At 35.7% G+C, this 15,418-nt stretch overlaps 1 protein-coding gene across 2 annotated transcripts in view; it reads left to right on the forward strand.

The window, feature by feature from the left end:
* The window catches only part of Lrfn5 (leucine rich repeat and fibronectin type III domain containing 5), a 245,700-nt gene that overhangs the window by 123,274 nt on the left and 107,008 nt on the right, over positions 1 to 15,418 (forward strand). Inside the window, exon 2 of one of the 2 annotated variants that reach the window (XM_090345022.1) lies at positions 491 to 665. The exons of the other annotated variant lie outside the window; for it this stretch is intronic. The gene's annotated coding sequence lies outside the window, so the exon portion shown is untranslated. The remainder of the gene's footprint in view (positions 1 to 490; positions 666 to 15,418) is intronic. 2 annotated transcript variants of the gene reach the window in all.

Below are 15,418 nucleotides of genomic sequence, written 5' to 3' on the forward strand. Positions count from 1 at the left end.
CATAACCACATGTGTTGAAATAGATGGATTTGCTTTATTGAAGGAAATATAGGCAACAGAATCTTAAACTAAGCTCTACGGGGACAAGGCTCATTCAATGCTGTATCTTCAGTGTCATGTATGTGTCTGGTGTGTAGTTGTTTGTGATCAAATATGCTTCCATTTATGCAATGCTGTAACACTAGACTACTTGTTGAATGAAGTAACACGTAAAGAAAGTTCGGTAAGTTATTAACATTTGAGCCATATTCTCTTTTGAGATAGAGAAGCTTTTTTTTTTCACAAGTAAAAGCAGAATGCTGATAAACTATTTGTAACCAGAGCCTATTTCTTATTCCACTGGAAAAGGCTTTTATGCAGAAGTATATTTGTTGCTAGTTAGTCGTGATAAGGTTTGAGATTAGCCAGGCATTTAACAATAATATTTTCAAGATGCTCCACAGACAGTGTTTAATTCTTATTTTTCATGTTGTGCTTGCTTCCTTTGAAGAGTCCCTGTAGACATTCAGCCAGGTGTTGAGAAGATATGTAGTAGCTGAACACCCTTCCTCTGACACCATCTTCAGAATCAGATTTGGAGATGCTTCCACCCTGTCTGTCTTCTGCAGCAGCCAGGCAGAGTGCCGACTCCTTCACAGTAGCGAGGAACTCTTCAGGCTACAGAAGTAAGTCCATGGCATTCAGTCTCATCATTGTTACTAACTTTACAAATTCTCAATAAGAGACTAACCAAATAATCTTAGAAATGAATCGACAAAATAAACAACACTCACCATTAATTTTTGTGTTTATGTATTTTATTATTTTCTTTTTCTGGAGATAAAAAGATCTATTCTGTCTTCTTTTCACAAGTTATGTTCTAGATGGTTTTATTTATATTATCAGGATTGCATTTTGCATTCATTGCAATTAATACTTCCCACTTTGAGGTAATTTTTATGAATGAGTAAATTGGCTATGAAAATAGAATAAAATCCTTGATCTTTGGATTCTTGAAAACCGAATGCTCTTTCCTATGACTGTTATCTAACATCAAGTGGAAAGTGGTAAGTTGGTGATACAAAAAGTAGTCCATGTGTCTATAGGCCATTTTTGTTTCTTCTTCAGAGAAGACCCTCTTTAAGTCTTTGGCCCATCTTTTAATGGGATGGTTCTTACTTTGGAGATAAGTTTTGGAGTGATTCAATTTTTTGAGTTCTTGATATATTTTAGATATGAGGCCTTTGTCCGTTGTTTGGTTGGTGAAGATCTTCTCCCACTCTGTAGGCTTCCTAATTAATTTACTAGCTATGTCCTTTGCCATACAAAAGCTCCGCAGTTTAATGCAGTCCCACTTATCCAACCTTTCTCTGATTTGTTGTGATTCTTGGTCCTTATTAAGAAAGTTTCGACCTGTGCCAAGGAGGCCTAGTGTATCCCCTATTCCTTCTTGTAAAGTTTTCAGTTTGTCAGCTTTTACCTGGAGGTCTTTGATCCATTTGCAGTTAATTCTAGTGCAGGGTGACAAAGAAGGATCCAACTTTAGTTTTCCGCAGGTGCTTAACCAGTTCTGCCAGCACAACTTGTTGAAGAGGCTGTCTTTCTTCCATTCTATTTTTTTGGCTCCCTTGTCAAAGATTAGGTGGCCATAGGTCTGTGGTTTAATATCTGGGTCCTCAGTTCTATTCCTTTGGTCTTCAGGCCTGTTCTTGTGCCACTACCAAGCTGTTTTGATAATTATAGCTCTGTAATAGAGTCTAAAGTTTGGAATTGAAATTCCTCCTGTGCTGTTCTTTCTGCTAAGAAGTGTTTTATTATTCCATATGAAATTTTGAATTGCCTCTTCTATTTCTTTAAAGAATGCCATTGGGATATTGATGGGCATTGCATTGAATTTGTAGATAGCCCTTGGCAAGATTGTCATTTTCACAATGTTGAAAGATGGGCCAAAGACTTAAAGAGAGTCTTCTCTGAAGAAGAAAAAAAATAGCCTGTAGACACATGAAGAAATGCTCAACATCTCTGGTCATAAAAGAAATGCAAATCAAAACAACTCTAAGATTCCACCTCACTCCAGTTAGCATGGCCAGGATCAGGAAAATGAATAATAACAGATGCTGGAGGGGATGTGGCCACGAGGGATCACTACTACACTGTTGGTGGGAGTGCAAACTCATTCAACCACTATGGAAAGCAGTATGGCAGTGCCTCAAAAGGCTAAACATAGAACTCCCCTATGATCCAGCAATCCCACTACTTGGCATTTACCCAACCCTCCAGAAACAAGGACATACTAAACCCACTAGCACAACAATGTTCATTGCAGCACTATTCACCATAGCAAAGATATGGAACCAACGTAGATGTCCCTCAGTTGATGAGTGGATCAACAAGTTGTGGTATTTGTACACAATGGAATTCTATGCTGCTGTCAGAAAGAATGACCGCCCCATTTGTTAGGAAATGCAAAGACTTAGAAAAAAATCATATTAAGTGAAGTAAGCCAGACTCAAAGGAACTTAGTAGGCTCAATGGTTTACCTCATTCGTCATAATCAGTAGAAACCTTGGGCTCTACTAGCAGAGATTTGCAATAGAGCAAAAACTTGATACATAAGGCCATATAATGTGAAGCTAATTGAAAGGACCTCTAGGATATTGAAACAAAAGCCATATAATGAATGATTGTTGTCCTGAATGTACTATATTGTCTCTCATCTCCTTTGCTGTCCCTTGGTTATCTCATATTGGTATAGTATCTCACTTTGTTATCTGATATATTGAATTTATTTGTATTTGGTTATTTGAAATTTGATACGGAAGGGGGGAAAACCATGACGGGTGGGGAGTGTCGGGGGGGAGGTAAATGGGTACCAAGACATGTGAAAGGGTATCAATGTATGTGAATTAATGCACCTTCTATCTGGCAAATATCATGTAACCCTTTTACTAATTACAATAAAAAATATTAAAAAAAAATAAATGCAAATCAAAAAAACTCTAAGATTCCACCTCACTCCAGTTAGCATGGCCAGGATCAGGAAAATGAATAATAACAGATGCTGGAGGGGATGTGGCCACGAGGGATCACTACTACACTGTTGGTGGGAGTGCAAACTCATTCAACCACTATGGAAAGCAGTATGGCAGTGCCTCAAAAGACTAAACATAGAGCTCCCCTATGACCCAGCAATTCCACTACTTGGCATTTACCCAACCATCCAGAAACTAGGGCATACTAAATCCACTAGCACAACAATGTTCATTGCAGCACTATTCACCATAGCAAAGATATGGAACCAACGTAGATGTCCCTCAGTTGATGAGTGGATCAACAAGTTGTGGTATTTGTACACAATGGAATTCTATGCTGCTGTCAGAAAGAATGACATCGCCCCATTTGTTAGGAAATGGAAAGACTTAGAAAAAATCATATTAAGTGAAGTAAGCCAGACTCAAAGGAACTTAGGCTCAAAGGTTTCCCTCATTTGTCAGAATCAGTAGAAACCTTGGGCTCTCCTAGAAGAGATCTGCAATAGAGCAAAACCTTGATACATAAGGCGTTATAGTATGAAGCCAATTGAAAGGACCTCCAGGATATTGAAACAAAAGCCATAAAACGAATGATTGTTGTCCTTAATCTACTATGTTATCTCTCATCTCCTTTGCTGTCCCTTGGGTATCTCATATTGTTCCAGTATCTCACTTTGTTATCTGATACATTGAATTTATTTGTATTTGGTTATTTGAAATTTGATAGGGAAGTGGGGAAAACCAAGATGGGGGTGGGGGGATGGGGGGTGGGGGGAGGGTAATGGGTACCAAGACATATGAAAGGGTATCAATGTAAGTGAATTAATGCACCTTCTATCTGGCAAATATCATGTAACCCTTTTATTAATTACAATAAAAATATATTAAAAAAAGTAGTCCACACATATGCATAATGAAAAACTAAAGGAAATGAAAGCCACATGTAGGAAAATTCATTGTCCTCAAAATGTTTTAAGAGTCTACAAAATGTTTAATATATATATATGTATATGTGCTACATATGACTGATAAATACACAGGTCTTGGTCTTTGATTCTATCTCTGAATTTCCTAACTTCTGTAAATGGTGAAAATACACCAGTACAGATATTTATGTTCATATGATTTGAAAACTAAACATGAAAAAAAAATCAGTCATTTCAGCTACCTATTTATGATCAGTTGTTTTGCATTTTCTAATTTACTGTCTTCAGCTCAAGGCTACCAGCCTACCACTTCCTGTTTTCTAGAGATTAATAGGAGATAATAGTCTCAGGTCCTTTTGTGCCCAGGCTGGCTTTGAACCTCTATCCTCAAATCTCAGTCTTCTGAGTAGCTAGGATTACAGGTGTGACTCTCTGCATCCAGCAGATGAGGACATATTTAATAACCTTATTTTAGTTTTGTGTCTTATTATAATCCCTGTATACTTTAGCTAGAAATGAGCATGTATGAGCATGTCATTAACAAAATGTAAGACTATAGTTAAAAATTGTAGATTATACTACTAATTACTCATCTTTAAAATAAACTAGTATGGTCTTAGTGTGATGCAATTCAAGGGGAAGGAATGCTTCTAAGACATAAAGAAGAAGGGTACATCAAAGCTATAATGAGGTTAATTCATCCTATCTGTAACTACAGTACAAAGTGATAAAACTTAGTATGTAGATGACCAATTACAAATAATTATTTTATTATAGACTCTTTTCCATACATGGTTTATTCAATTATAAGGTTTATTTCTGTTGTATTGCTCTTTGAGCTTTGTATTCGGATAACTAGCTTGAGGAAAACATCTTGAATTTTTTTTACCATATTTGTTTACATCTGAGTTAATTCACAAATATAATATCAGCAGTTATTTACTATATGTATATTGATTACTTTTTTCTAATAAAATAGCTTTCTCAACATAAAAGCAATTGACATTACGAAAGTTTTAGGCAAGTATAAAATGATGCTGATTGAGGTGAACACAAATTTATGGAAAAAAGTGGGGTTTTTTTTTGAAAATTTTAATGTACTATATGAAATTATTCTCCCACACTCACATTGGCTTATCCCCTGTTGTCACTGTTTTTGTTCTTGGTTTTGAATATACGTGTAACTGATGTGGGGAAGGAAAGGGGAATTACAAAATGGTAAGGCAAAGGACAAAGGACGAACCAATGCAACAGCAATGCTAATAAGACACTGTGCTGGGAAGGGGGGAAAATCAAGAGGGGGGGTGGGGGGGAGGGTAATGGGGACCAAGACATGTGGAAGGGTATCAATGTATGTGAATTAATGCACCTTCTATCTGGTAAATATCATGTAACCCTTTTATTAAATACAATAAAAATATTTAAAAAAAAAACTATGATATCTCTGCAGAAAGAAAAAAAAAGACACTGTGCTGGAAATGAACTTTACAACTTGGGGTGGAGGAGATGAATTGGGGGAGGGGAAAGTGGGAGAAAATGAGGGAGGCTTTAACACAGTTTGACATGAAATGTACTTATTACTATATGTAACTGTAATCCCTCTGTCAAGCACTTTTCCCAAAGAATTAAATTAAAAATATGAAATAGCCAAATACTATATAAAAGTGCCAAAAAAAGTTGTGGGCAAAGATGATATATTTATTGAAAAAGATTCCCTATTATAAATCACAAAGCAATGATATACAACACACTTTCATTTACTGATGGCTAGAGGGAGCCCAAATATTTACTTCATTATCCTGGAAGTAATTTATAAAATGGTAAAATGTTTTGCAGCTAATGCTTGGTTCTTTTTAAAGTCACCAATCTATTAGTTCATAGAAGTACAACTTCTTTTACTCTTTCTCTTTTTATAGTGGATAATGTTAGGCTGAATCACCAGAAATAAAGAGAAAGTAAATGCATTCCTAATTAAATTCCTGAAATATCGAGTAGCTCATTGAGAATTCCTGGCTCATCCAGTAACATTCCTTAAGAATAAATAGAAAACATGGAACTTCCTTAAAGTGAGATATCAAATGGAAAAATGATATTAATGAGGCACTAGGATGACCATTTTTATCTAGGACAGGGAAACTGAAGTGACCATGATGCTAGTATCTTTATTGACCTCTGTGGCTCTACCACTTAGTTTTGACCAGCAGGAGAGTAAATTCATCCATTCCTACATATCTGCTGTTACCAGTACCTCATATGACAAAAATGCTACTGAAGAAAAGCATGCCAATGGCTCACGCATGTCATTCTAGCTATTTAAGAAAATGAGATTTGGAGGATTATGGTTTGATAAAAGATAAGTTTACTAGATCCCCATCTACAAAATAACCAGCAAAAAATAGGAGTTAGAGAGGCATAGTTCAAGTGGCAGAATGACTAATGAATGTGTTGTCCTGAGTTTGTATTCTGTCTAGTACCAATATCAGAAAAGAAAACAAAAACCGCTGATGAATAAAGCCCAATATATGAGCATGTTGGAAACACAAATGTGTGTATACAGGGTATATGTACTCATATGTGCATAGAAATAATTTAGTGCTTAATAGGAATGATAACAACTCTACAAGGCCTATTATGCATTTAAAATATTTTATTCTTAATTACACAAAAATTCTTTTTCTGACACAAACATTCTCATGTTTAGTGTTTATAAAATATCACAGTTGACATTACCAGTACTACCTACTTAGCAAACAGTAGTCAAATTATGTAACGAGCCTAGGTATCAATTAACTGCTGAATATATAAAGACAGTATACTACACAATGGAATGAAATTGAGCCATAAAGAAATTGAAATTAGCTTATTACCAAGGGAAAAGGGAACTGGAAAGCACCATGTTAAATAAAATGAACTCATATTAAAATGAGAAACATAACATGATTTCCATTAAATGTAAAATAAAGACCTAAAAATAACCAAAAGATAAAATATGAATTCATTCTATGAATCCATTGGAAAATAGAATCCAAAATAATATACAGACTTCTATCAAAGTAGAATAAGAAGCTAATAAAAATTGCTTTAAATGGTTACTTTGGAGATTAGTTTTGGATTGATTCAATTTTTTGAGCTGTTGATATATTTTAGATATGAGGCCTTTGTCTGTTGTATGGTTGGTGAAGATCTTTTGCCACTTTGTAGGCTTCCTAATTAATTTACTAGCTATGTCCTTTGCCATACAAAAGCTCTGCAGTTTAATGCAGTCCCACTTATCCAGACATTCTCTGATTTGTTGTGATTCTTGGTCCTTATTAAGAAAGTTTTGACCTGTGCCGAGAAGGCCTAGTGTATCTCCTATTCCTTCTTGTAAAGTTTTCAGTGTGTCAGCTTTTACCTGGAGGTCTTTGATCCATTTGAAGTTCATTCTAGTGCAGGGTGACAAAGAAGGATCCAACTTTAGTTTTCTGCAGGTGCTTAACCAGTGCTGCCAGTACCACTTGTTGAAGAGGCTATCTTTCTTCCATTCTATTTTTTTTTTGGCTCCCTTGTCAAAGATTAGGTGGCCATAGGTCTGTGGTTTAATATCTGGGTCTTCAGTTCTATTCCATTGGTCTTCAGGCCTGTTTTTGTGCTAGTACCAAGCTGTTTTGATAATTATAGCTCTGTAATAGAGTCTAAAGTTTGGAATTGAAATTCCTCCTGTGCTGTTCTTTCTGCTAAGAAGTGTTTTTGCTACACGGGGTCTTTTATTATTCCATATGAAATTTTGGATTGCCTCTTCTATTTCTTTAAAGAATGACATTGGGATATTGATGGGTATTGCGTTGAATTTGTAGATAGCCCTTGGCAAGATTGTCATTTTCACGATATTGATTCTTCCAATCAAGGAGCATGGGAGGTTTTTCCATTTCCTCAGTTCTGCTTTAATTTCCTTTTTCAGGGTTTTAAAGTTTTCATCAAAAAGGTCCTTTACATTCTTCGTTAAGGTAATTCCTAGGTACTTGATTTTCATTGAGGCTATTGTAAAAGGACTTGCTTTCCTGATTGTTGCCTCATTCCTCTCACTGTTGGCATAGAGGAAGACAGTTGATATTTGAGGGTTAATTTTATACCCTGCTACCCTTCCAAAGTTTTGAATCAGCTCAAGGAGCTTGGGAGTAGAGTCTATAGGATTCTTTAAATACAGGATCTTGTCATCTGTAAAGAGGGATAGTTTTACTTCCTCTTTCCCTATTTGGATCCCCTTTAACATTAAAAGATGGGCAAAAGACTTCAAGAGAGTCTTCTCTGAAGAAGAAACAAAAATGGCCTATAGACACATGAAGAAATGCTCAACATCTCTGGTCATACAAGAAATGCAAATCAAAACCACTCTAAGATTCCACCTCACTCCAGTTAGAATGGCCAGGATCAAGAAAACTAATAACAACAGATTCTGGAGGGGATGTGGCCAGGAGGGATCACTACTACACTGTTGGTGGGAGTGCAAACTCGTTCAACCACTATGGAAAGCAGTATGGCAGTTCCTCAGAAGACTAAACATAGAGCTCCCCCATGACCCAGCAATTCCACTACTTGGCATTTACCCAAACATCCAGAGACTAGGGCATACCAAATTCAGCAGCACAAGAATGTTCATTGCAGCACTATTCACCATAGCAAAGATATGGAACCAAACTAGATGTCCCTCAGTTGATGAGTGGATCAACAAGTTGTGGTATTTGTACACAATGGAATTCTATGCTGCTGTCAGAAAGAATGACATTGCCCCATTTGTTAGGAAATGGAAAGACTTAGAAAAAATCCTATTAAGTGAAGTAAGCCAGACTCAAAGGAACTTAGGCTCAATGGTTTCCCTCATTTGTCATAATCAGTAGAAATCTTGGGCTCTCCTAGCAGAGATCTGCAATAGAGCAAAATCTTGATACAAAAGGCCATATAGTAGGATGCTAAATGAAAGGATCTCTAGGATATACAAACATAAGCCATGTAATGAATAATTGTTTTTCTTAAGTTACTATGTTATCTCTCATCTGTTTTGCTGTCCCTTGGTTATCTCATATGTTACAGTATCTCACTTTGTTACCTGATTTTTTGGATATATTTGTATTTGGTTATTTGAAATTGGATAGGGAACGGGGGAAAACAAGATGAGGGGTGGAGGTGGGGGGGGGGGAGGGAAATGGAGACCAAGACATGTGAAAGGGTATTAATGTATGGGAATTAATGCACCATCTATTTGGCAAATATCATGTAACCCTTCTATTAATTACAATAAAAATATATGAAAAAGAATGAAAAGGTATTAGAAATTTTCTTTTTTTTGCATTTTTTAATTGTAATTAGTAAAAGGGTTACATGATATTTGCCAGATAGAAGGTGCATTAATTCACATACATTGATACCCTTTCAAATGTCTTGGTACCCATTTCCCTCCCCCCCACACACCCCTCACCCGTCTTGGTTTTCCCCCCTTCCCTATCAAATTTCAAATAACCAAATACAAATAAATTCAATATATCAGATAACAAAGTGAGATACTATAACAATATGAGATAACCAAGGGACAGCAAAGGAGATGAGAGACAACATAGCTACTAGAAATTTTCAACAGCAAAAAAAAAATTGGTTTAGATAGAAGAATCAACAGCGTCAAAATGACAATCTTGCCAAGGGCTATCTACAAATTCAACGCAATATCCATCAATATCCCAATGCCATTCTTTAAAGAAATAGAAGCAATCCAAAATTTCATATGGAATAATAAAAGACCCCATATAACAAAAACACTTCATAGCAGAAAGAACAGCGCAGAAGGAATTTCAATACCAAACTTTAGACTCTATTACAGAACTACAATTATCAGAACAGCTCGGTACTCTCACAAGAACAGGCCTGAAGACCAATGGAATAGAACTGAAGACCCAGATATTAAACCACAGACCTATGGCCACCTAATCTTTGACAAGGGAGCCAAAAAAATAGCATAGAAGAAAGACAGCCTCTTCAACAAGTGGTGCTGGCAGAACTGGTTAAACACCTACAGAAAACTAAAGTTGGATCCTTGTTCGTCACCTTGCACTAGAATTAACTCCAAATGGATCAAAGACCTCCAGGTAAAAGCTGACACACTGAAAACTTTACAAGAAGGAATAGGGGATACACTAGGCCTTCTCGGCACAGGTCGAAACTTTCTTAATAAGGACCAAGAAACACAACAAGTCAGAGAAAGTCTGGATAAGTGGGACTGCATTAAACTGCAGACCTTTTTTATGGCAAAGGACATAGCTAGTAAATTAATTAGGAAGCCTACAGAGTGGGAGAAGATCTTCACCAACCAAACAACGGACAAAGGCCTCATATCTAAAATATATCAACAGCTCCAAAAATTGAATCAATCCAAAACTAATCTCCAGAGTAACAACCATCCCATTAAATGATGGGCCAAAGACTTAAAGAGAGTCTTCTCTGAAGAAGAAACAAAAATAGCGTATAGACACATGAAGAAATGCTCAACATCTCTGGTCATAAAAGAAATGCAAATCAAAACAACTCTAGGATTCCACCTCACTCCAGTTAGAATCGCCAGGATTAGGAAAACTAATAACAACAGATGCTGGAGGGGATGTGGCTAGGAGGGATCACTACTACACTGTTGGTGGGAGTGCAAACTCGTTCAACCACTATGGAAAGCAGTATGGCAGTTCCTCAAAAGACTAAACATAGAGCTCCCCTATAACCCAGCAATTCCACTACTAGGCATTTACCGAATTGTCCAGAAACAAGGGCATACTAAATCCACTAGCACTAGGATGTTCATTGCAGCATTATTTACCATAGCAAAGATATGGAACCAACCTAGATGTCCCTCAGTTGATGAGTGGATCAACAAGATGTGGTATTTGTACACAATGGAATTCTATGCTGCTGTCAGAAAGATTGGCATCGCATCATTTGTTAGGAAATGGAAAGACTTAGAAAAAATCATATTAAGTGAAGTAAGCCAGACTGAAAGGAACCTAGGCTCAATGGTTTCCCTCATTTGTCGTAATCAGTAGAAACCTTGGGCTTTCATAGCAGAGATTTGCAATAGAGCAAAACCTAGACACATAAGGCCATATAGTATGATGCTAAATGAAAGGACCTCCAGATATAGAAACAAATGCCATATAATGAGTGATTGTTGTCCTTAATGTACTATGTTATCTCTCATCTCTTTCTCTTTTCCTTGGGTATCTCATATTGTTTCAGTATTTCACTTTGTTATCTGATATGTTTGATATATGCGTATTTGGTTATTTGAAATTGGATAGGAAACAGGGGAAAACAAGGTGAGTGGTGGAGTTGGGGGGGAGGGAAATGGGGACCAAGACATGCGGAAGGGTACCCATGTATGTGAATTAATGCACCTTCTATCTGGCGAATATAATGTAACCCCTCTATTAATTACAATAAAAATATATAAAAAATTGCTTTAGAATGAGTATAAGTAAGGAGAAGAAAGTATAATACTAGGGATGAGTTAGAGCAAATTATATCCATGCATGTATGGAAATATTAATTACATTGAATGTAGTACACAATTATTTCACAATGCCTGGTACTGTATAATGCATTAGTTTTATCTAATATATATACATTAGTAAGCATTCATTTTTCTAATGCTTCCTTTTCTGTCTCCCTCACTCTCTCTGGCTTTCCTTCCTAATTTATTGGAAGTTTACCATATGCTTTCCACAAATCTGCTTGGCCTTTTGTTGTAAGATTGCACAAAGTGGTTTTACTTACAAAAGGCAACATAACAATTAAGAGTATGACCTTATTTACTTCTATACTGATGAAAGGTATCAAATCTGTTCAAATATTTAAATATGAATCTTACATTCCAAATATTGATTAACAACATAAGAATCCTCTCCATAATGTAAAATATGATCAGCTTTAATATTTTTTCTTAGGAAAGGTATTGTAAAGGTATATTCAGAAACAGAATTCTTAGGTAGTAGCTATTGATATCTTTTCCTTTGATTTTTAAATAATTCATTTCAGCAATTTTGTGCTGCTTTATTGACAGTAAACCACTTCTCTGAGTGGTAGATTTTCCATACATTTACACAGCATTTCTATTCCATTCCTAGTTTTAGCACCATTTTTACCCATATATTTGCAGAGCTGTGCTATCTCAAAGCTCCTGTTTTCTGTCATGAAGCAGATCAAGATGCCTATGACTCCTAGTTTTCTCTAAATTGCTGTAGGTGAAGTAAGGGTTGTACAATGAAGAAATAGCTGCAAGAGTGCTGAACAACTTCAAATTGTCATAGGAGTTCAGTGGATGCAAAGCGATCTCAACTGAAATAATGAAAAATGTCTCATTTAAAGGGGAATTTGCCTGAATTGCAAAGATAAGACTTAACACTTGACCATATGTGTGTGCTAATGTGTTGACTGTGTTAGGCATAAATTCCGGAAACCAGAGAGAGAATACAATCTTCCAAAGAGCCTTTAAATACAGGCAGAACTTCAGGTGTTTTATCCAGCATTACCTGACATGTAAAGGCCTCTTCTTCCTCTGAAGAGTGTGAGTGCTAGCCTGGTGAGATTTTAACCCTGTGCTTCTTGCTGAGAAGTCTCCTGGGAAGAAGTCTGAGAATAGGTTCTGCCTTAGATAATATTGACTACATTAAATTTAGAACCAGGGAAGATTGTTGTCCTGTGGAGAATATTCATGGCAATTGATTTTGGGTACTTTGTAGTCATGTTAATTGTCAAACCTTGACTGTGGAACCAGTGGAAACTCTTCAACTTGCACTGACTCATTGATGGTCATTGAACAGCGAACCGTGCAGTCCTACTGTCTCTAAGAACCTCTATGCATGGGAGAGTTTGTAATTAGAAGAAAATTAATAAACAAACTATTTGGGTTGATGGCTATGTACAGGTTAGTTACAGATGATAACCTTTTCCAACACTTCTGAATACACATGTGAGCTGCAGGAAGGCTGTAGGGTCATATTTTAATTTCATATGTCTAATTAATCTCCTTTTTACTAAGAAATACTCAAGCAATAGCTGACTTAGTATGAAAACAACATTTCTGCATGTAGATTTATAGAAAAAGATCCAGGGACATCAGATTGGAAAAATGAAGTAAAGGACTGGATGTTATTTTTTAACTAGCTAATTTTTTATTAAAGAATTTATTAACATTGATTTTTACATCATATTTCAAATGTCATGTTTAACAAATAAGTATTCAAGAAGGGAATCTCTGTATACAATTGCTGGCATTTAGATTTTAGACTATAATTAAAATTATGTTGAGGGTTTGTATGTCATAGGTACTTATTAATGTGTATAATAAAACATTATGTCTATAGAGTATATAGCCCATCATCAGTTAACCAGCTATTTTTAAGGTGGTTATTCTCATTTATGACAGAGAACTCTACGTCCCTAGAATTAATCCAGATTACATTTTGATCACTTGCATACATATATGGATTACTATGCAAAATTCTGGAGCTTTCATGGGCTGTTTAATATTTGGAGAGCAAATAGCCTTTTTAATACCTATTTTTTATACCTCCTTAAATATAGAGTCGTGTTACAGGCAAATGAGCATCTCTTATATTATTTCAATACCTATTGTAATAATGATGCCACATGGAAAAAATGCACAGTTTGATAATTTGAATTCTTTATTTATGAAGTCACAGAGAGGTTTATAAACATTTTAAAACAAAAAATTCTACTAAGTGAAAAGACCTAAAGAGGAATATTGAGCCTGCTGCAGGAGCTCATACGTACATTGCTAGCTACTCAGGAAGAGGAGAAGTTAAAGGCCACACCAGGCAAAAATGTCATCAAGATCTCATTTCAGTGGTGGTTAATGGCTGACATCACAGCAGCACACATAGTTCTATTATAGTGCAAAGAGGCTAGGGCCAAACTTTGACATCCAAAACTAAAGCAAAAAGGGCTGAGGTTTGACTCCGGGATAGCTCGTTTTGTCAAGTAAACACTTGATCTTGGTTTCAAATTCAAGTCAGTCCTTGCACCACAAATAAAAGAAAATATTGACAAATGAAATTAATTGTAATCATTAAATAATGGTCATCTTTTCTCCAATATTTACTATGAGATATTTCCCATTCTTTTTTTCATGTGCATTCTGTAAAAGCAGTCAAAACTCACAGTTTGAGGTGAGTTTTACTAACCATTTGTTTCTCATGTAACTGCATGGGTGGCAGTGAGAGTAGATAAAGTGCTCTTCTCTGGAGTGACACCAAAGATTGAGTCACATGCAGTGATCGCAGCAGACATTCAAATAACTACCCAGTCAAAGGTTAGCTTTGTGGTTCTCTATTCAGTAAAACATTGATGTTGCTTTCATCCAGACATTGAGAAACAGTTCAAAAATGGTAGCCAGAAAAATCAATATTGTAATTTTCTTTAAGTCGAACATTTGCTGCATCTTACTGATTCATAGTTCCGTTCTACTTATTTCCAAACAAGATTTAAATTCTCATGAATTTTGGATTGACTGGTCAAGTAGGATTATTATCTGAATCTCTGATATGTTGGTGTTGTCCAACTCTCTTCCAGTCATCATTTAAAATGTTATATAATGGTGATTTGAGGCTATTGCCTCTATTTTTCTGTCCTTTGATATTTATTAAAGGTTAGTTTATGACCTACAGTGTGCTCTGTTTGGTGACTTCTTTGTCACATTGTGAAGAATTTAATATGCTACTGTTGTTTGACAGTCTGCTCTGTACTAGTTATATCAAGCCAATAAAGAGAGGATTTATTTCAATATTGTCCTTGCTTTCTTCTTGTTATGTCTTTCAATTAATAAAGGAGAGGCTTTGAAGTCTCCCAACTATCATAAAGGAATCTCAGTGTTTGCCTTTTATCTTTTGATGCTCTATTACTAGGTGACTTAATATTAAAGATTGTTAGGTCTTCTTGAACAACTAACACCTCTTACTGGTATAATATGCTTTTTTGTTTCTACCAATTTACCTAGTTTTGAAGTTATCTTTGGCTAAATTGAATAAAGCAAGTTCTCTCTTAATTAAAATTAGTATGGATTATCATATCCCATTCATTTATTTATATTATACTTATATACTTAAAGTAGATTTTTTGTAGATATCATCTGGATGGTTTTTGTTAAATTGAATGTTTAATTGTAGAGTTTAACATCTTCATGCTTAAAATACATATTGTTACAGTTGGATGAATAACTATTTTCTACTGATTCCCTTTTCCTTTCCATTTTAAAAATTATGTTCTATCTTCCTTGATTTTAAAAATATATTTTAATGGCTTCTTTTCTCTAGTAATATTTCAACTGCACTTTAAAAACATTTTAGTGGATATTCCCAAGAATTTGTAATATGGATTAACTGGTGTGTGTGTGTGTGTGTGTGTGTGTCCTAGGGCTTGAACACAAGGTCTGGGTGCTATTCCTGAGCT

The sequence above is a fragment of the Megascapheus bottae genome, chromosome 14 (genome assembly GCF_031878675.1).
Source record: "Megascapheus bottae isolate mThoBot1 chromosome 14, mThoBot2.hap1, whole genome shotgun sequence".
Classification (NCBI taxonomy): domain Eukaryota; kingdom Metazoa; phylum Chordata; class Mammalia; order Rodentia; family Geomyidae; genus Megascapheus; species Megascapheus bottae.